Source organism: Dendrobium catenatum, unplaced genomic scaffold, assembly GCF_001605985.2.
Source record: "Dendrobium catenatum unplaced genomic scaffold, ASM160598v2 fragScaff_scaffold_123, whole genome shotgun sequence".
In the NCBI taxonomy this organism is placed as follows: Eukaryota; Viridiplantae; Streptophyta; class Magnoliopsida; order Asparagales; family Orchidaceae; genus Dendrobium; species Dendrobium catenatum.
In genome coordinates this window covers 1,436,925-1,442,819 of record NW_021318585.1, presented here as the reverse complement: position 1 = coordinate 1,442,819, position 5,895 = coordinate 1,436,925, and the positions used below count along the sequence as shown (strand labels likewise).

At 38.2% G+C, this 5,895-nt stretch overlaps 1 pseudogene; it reads left to right on the top strand.

The window, feature by feature from the left end:
- Nucleotides 1-3,386: 3,386 nt before the first annotated feature.
- Nucleotides 3,387-5,158, top strand: LOC110098422 (annotated as a pseudogene).
- Nucleotides 5,159-5,895: the final 737 nt, after the last annotated feature.

The window sequence follows — 5,895 nt, the reverse complement described above, 5'->3', positions numbered from 1 at the left end:
CCGCCAGCCCCCTTAATAAATCCTTTGGGATTTATTTCCAAAACCCCTTAAGCCCCTCTTGGAAACAATTCCTAATTCTCCCTCCACCTCATCCTTGGCCGAAATTTCCCCTAGCCCCTCTTATTTAATTTCTTTCCAAAGGAGAACCTCTCCTTTTGGACATAAATTAATACCCCTCCCTCTCACCCTTGCCGTCGCCCCTCTTTCTCTTCCCCTTCCTTGATTATTTCAATCAAGGGATCTTGAAGGAAGCTGTTTGAACTAAATTTCCCTCCACTTAAATCTCCCAAAACCTGAACCAAAATTCCCCTAGCCCTTCCCCCTTGGCCAGCCACCTCCTTTTACCTTCTCCTACTTGGATTCTTGAGAGAAACCTCTCTCTTTCAAGGTAAAATGGCAAAGCCAGCAAAGGACCACCTCCCACAACACTTCAACGCAACTAGATCAACGAATGGATGATCCAGATCTTGATTACGGTATCGCCTACGACGAACAAGAGTTTGTTCACATCCTTCACTCCACTTTCTTCGACGTCAATCCGAATATCAACCACACTGTCGAAGAGTATGTAGAGCGCATTATAAATACTTTCACCGAAGCCATAGAGGAGCAAATTGATGTAGTTCCATGGTGGATTACGTCCAAACCGTGACAAAAGTCTTCCAATCTTCCTACTATTGTATTTTCATAGTTTAACTCTCTCTTGTCGATTGATTTGATTCATGAAGGTCATGTTCCCCAATCTTTGCCAAGCTTAGTAATCGTAGGAATTGAGTTTAGCTTTCTATGTTCCTAATCTCATTGTTAGCGTAGGGACTTTGTTGAAAACTACTTAATTTGCATGCTATTGAAATTCTAAGTTATTTTGATAATCCAAGCATTTGGCATGTGACTTGGCCTAAGCGTGGCACCCCTCTCATATTTTCTTTTATTGTTTTGATTGCTAAAAGTTTTAATCATAATTGTTTTATTCAAGAAATCGTGCAAGTTCCTTTTGAATTCATTTAAAAGCATCGTAGTCCTGCATCAGATTTCCTCCTGCATAACTGAGGCGATGGCTAGAAATACAAGTATCACAACAAATAAGTTTTAGCCATCTTTGGTGTAATGTGAAAGTTGATTCTACACCACTAAATCTTAAATATTCAAGATAAGGATGGGTAAAAAATTATAAGAAATGAAAAGAAAGATGAAAAACAAAGCTCATAGATTCTTTCCTAAAGGAATAAAAAATAAAGGAAAATGAGAGTTTACTAATGGTTTTGGTTGGTATTAGTGAATGCAAGGAAAATAACCAAGAACCTCAAATAATCAAATAATCGGATGGTGATAAAAAGGGGCTAAACGGAACTTCATGAAATAAATAACCAGTTAAGGGTGTTCGGCAAATCCTATTTATCCCATTAACTAGATCAAGCCTCCATTAAGCAACACAGATTTATTAGGTCGACAAATCCCTAGATTCCCATAAGAATGCTTAAGTAATGAAAAAGAAATAACAAAAGAGAAAAACGGTTAAACCTGCAATACACCAAGTTTAAAAGGAAAAAATTCATGTTACTGGCTAGCCTATAAAGAAAAATAAACACTAAATAAGGAAACCTATCAAAATCTATGTCATTCCTAAATTACAAGTGGAAAATGACATGTTATAAGTCTAATTGAGACTGTCTAAGTAATTCCCACAAACTTCAAATGATTTGTAAAGATAATCCACAATCTTCAGGATTTTTCCTATATGGGATCCTATCAAAGACTTGCAATCTAAAGAATACTGAAAAAAAAAAACTGAGCGAAGTGATGAGGTTCAATTAAAACTGGTACATACAATATGGAGAAATTTGCGAGGATTGAAGAAGCTGATACATCAGGGGGGGCCTACCTTGTGGGGTCCAGGGAAGTTAATATTCATTATGTCAGAAAGAAAAATCAAAGGAGAAATAATTAGAAAAGTTTATTTAATGAAACTATGAAAGATGATGATTTGAATTCAGATTTGGTAGGTGTTTAAGAAAATTTCTTAATTATATTTATGCTATTCATGAAGTGTTTAATTGTTTAGAAAGACTTCCTTAAATATGTTTAATTGTTTAGGAAGATTTTTCTAAAATGTGTTTGATTGTTTAGGAATGTTTCCTAAATAATGCACAATTGTTTAGGAATGTTTCATAAATCATGTATAATTATTTAGGAATGCTTCCTAAATGATGTTTAAATTATTTATGAAGATTTTATTTATGATTTTGTATTCTATGGTTATTTAAAGGGGAGTGTTTAAGGTTTAGGGAGGCGATTGTTGAGTTTTGTGTTTTGCTGTAGTTTTCTTCTTGAGGGCTTCCTAGTGGCGTCTAGGTTGTTTGGGAGAACCGATCTACCTCTCTAATTGTATATCACTTGTATATTGCATTTGTTTTAAAGTAATAATAAAAAATCAATCATTTTTTGGAGTATTTCTACAATTTTTCTCTTAATCTATCGCTGTTTTCTTTTCCATGGCATATCAAATTGATATCAAAGCCGTGTCCTAAACCAAAATTGCATTTCTCCTCGCTGAAATTTGCTTCATAATTCCTTCCCCTTGTTGATTTTGCTGATTTAAGACCATTCATCATTGTTTTTTGTTGTTTTTTTGCGGTTTAAAACCTAGATCCATAAATGGAAGCAACGAAGATGTAGGCGTTGGAATGAGAGATGAGACTACTCAAGGCCGGGATGGAGGAAAAATATGTTGGAATGGAAGAAAGGTTCACAATGATGGAAGGAAGGATGTCGTCCATGGAAACCCAAATGGAAAACCAATTCGAGAACATGGAAGGCATTATGAGGAGATTAATCAAGATGCAGTTGAAAGCTTCACCGGCATTTCCTAGTGTTGAACCAAAAAGAAAGGAAATTATGGAGGAGAAGATGAGGAAACTCTTGGAGATGCAATAAAAAACTTCACCGGTGGTTCTGATGGCTAACTCAAACTAATATTTGACCAAAATTCCCTTAGCCGAATCGAATGAGTTCGAGGAGAGTTTCTTTTATTAAGAGCCACCTCCTAGATCTTTGATAAGGGGCAAGTTAGGGTTTTTGGATGAGAGGACAGCAAGGAGGGAATTTTTTTATGGAGATGGTAGGGTGGCCGACCACTATAGGAAGCATTGGGGCAAGAGGAATGGGCTGTCGTAGAAGGAGAGAGTCAAGAGCCACCTCTTAGGACTCCAATAAAGAACGAAATAGATTTTTCGGATGGGGGACAATGGGAAGGGAGTTTCATGGCGAAGGTGGTGGGATGGCCGACCACTATAAGAGGTCATTTGGGAAAGATAAATGGACGATCGGGGGAGGAGGAGGACGGGCCGAACCATGGGGAACGGATCACGTGAGGCAAAGAGAAAAAAATGTGGGATTCTCACCCTCAATACACGGGGGAAACATGGAGGGATCATGACAACCATTACAATGGAGGAGGAGTACGCTATTGGGATAGTGGCAATCCTAGGGTGAAGGCTTTCTCAGAGGAGACCGCAAAAAGATTGGGAAAATTTGGATTCATTCCAACCAGGAGGTGAATATCATGGCAACAACTCTGAGATGTCAAAACTGCTGCATAAAGCAGCTCGAGAAAAAGGTGAGTGTTTATGTTATTTATCAGCAGCATCTAGCTAACCAACCAATAAATATTCTTAGAGATCTTTTGGAACTTAAGAGTAACATCCACCTATTCCAGTTGGCAAAGTTGAACCTGCATCTTCCATTGTACAACATTTTGGTACTGGTGGAATGTCTCTGGGAGTTATTTCTAGGGAAACACGTGAAGCTATTGTAGTTGCAATGAATAAGTTAGATAGAAAATCTAATTTTGGAGAGGGAGGTGAGGATCCTATCCACTTGAGTCCACTTGCAGACGTTATTGATTTCTTCAACGCTTCCTCACCATAAAGGTCTCCAGAATGGTGATACTGCCACAAGTGCAATTAAATAGGTTGCTTCAGGATGTTTTGGTGTTACTCCAACTTTTTTAGCCAATGCTGACCAGTTGGAGATCAAAATTGCTCAAGGTACAAAACAGGGAGAAGGTGATCAACTTCTAGGGAAAAAAGTTAGCGCTTATATTGTAAGATTAAGGAACTCTAAACCAGGTGTTCCTCTTATATCACCTCCTCCACATCATGATATTTATTCAATTGAGGATTTTGAACAATTGATTTTTTACCTCCATCCGGTTAATCCAAAGGCCAAGGATATGTGAAGCTTGTAGCAGTAGCTAGGATAGGCACCATAGCTTCAGGCGTAGTTAAGGTGAATGCTGACATAATACATGTGTTTGGTCATAATGGAGGAACTGGAGCTAGCCCTATAAGCTCTATTAAACATGCTGGTGGACCATGGGAGCTTGGATTGATGGAGACACATCAGAAACTTATCCAAAATGGATTGAGAGAGGATTATCCATCGAGTGTATGATGGATTCAAGAGTGGATTTGATGTCCATATAGCTGCAGCAATAGGTGCTGATGAGTGTGGTTTGGTTCTATTGCTATGATAGCAGCAAGTTATATAATGGCACTCGTTTGTCACACAAACAACTGCACAATTGGAGTACAAGTCAGATTGAAGAACTTCATGCATGTTTCCCTGGTGTTCCTGGTGATTTGGTCAACTATTTTATGTATGTTGCCAAGGAGGTGAGTGGCATTATGGCCCAGTTGGGCTATAAGAAAATGGATGATATAATTGGAAGAACTGAATTGTTGAGACAAAGACAAGTATCTTTAAAAAATAAACAACACGTTGTTCTTAGCTATATTTTATCGAATGTAGACCTACCAAAGTGGAGAAGCACTGAAATAAGGAATTAGGATGTCTACACTAATGGTTCAATCTTAGATGAAATTATACTTTCTGATCCTGAGATAGTTGAAGCAATTGAGCCTAAGGAGGTAACAAAGGCAGTGGAAATTCACTATGTTGATAGAGCTGTTTGTAGGCATATAGCTGGTGTATAACAACAACATCAAGCTTTTGTCCCACTACATGGGGTCGGCAAATAGCTGGTGTGATTGTTAAAAAATATGGAAATACAGGATTTGCAAGACAACAATATATAGTTTTCAATGGAAGTGCTGGGCAATCCTTTAGCTGTTTCCTGACTCCTGGAATGAATAGATGATGCTGCGACACCTGCAAAGCTGTGACAAGCAGAAGAAACAAGCAAGAACTAACAGAGAACTATAGGGATTTCTATTGATCAAATTGTAAAAGATGTCTTCCTCTCTACAGGAAACTTCTCATATACTATCAGAATATCCATATACTACTAAAAGCATTAAAAACTAAAAGCAACTTTCTGTACTATATAACTACTAAAGGATAAAAGTAGTAGTGGAGATCAAACCAGTAACGGCCTTATTCAGAGAAAAAGGTAAGATAGTACCCGTCACACTATAAGCCTATAGTGCACCGCATCATTCGCCCCCGCTAAAATCGTTATCTGTATCAACAGAATGAACTTGAGCTTCGCCCTCATCAGGTGGCATGTAAGCATAGATATCTTTGACATTGAAAGTGTGGGATGTATTGAACTCCTCCGGAAGATCCACAATGTATGCATTGTCGTTGATCTTGCTCTTTATAAAGAACGGTCCCCATTTCTTTTTTCCCAGCTTTGAGTATTCTCCCACAGGTAGACATTCTCTTTTCAACCGAACAAATACCAAATCTCCAGGCTTAAATAATTTCTCCCTTCTATGCACATCCGCCGACAGTTTGTATTTGTCATTAGCAGCTTGAATCTTCGCTCTGATGTTGGCTAGAAATTCCGCATAATTGTCTACTAGCACCGACGCGGATTTGCTCTTACACTTGGGTAGCACTGTAACATCAAGGACAGTATTTGGCATTTTAGTA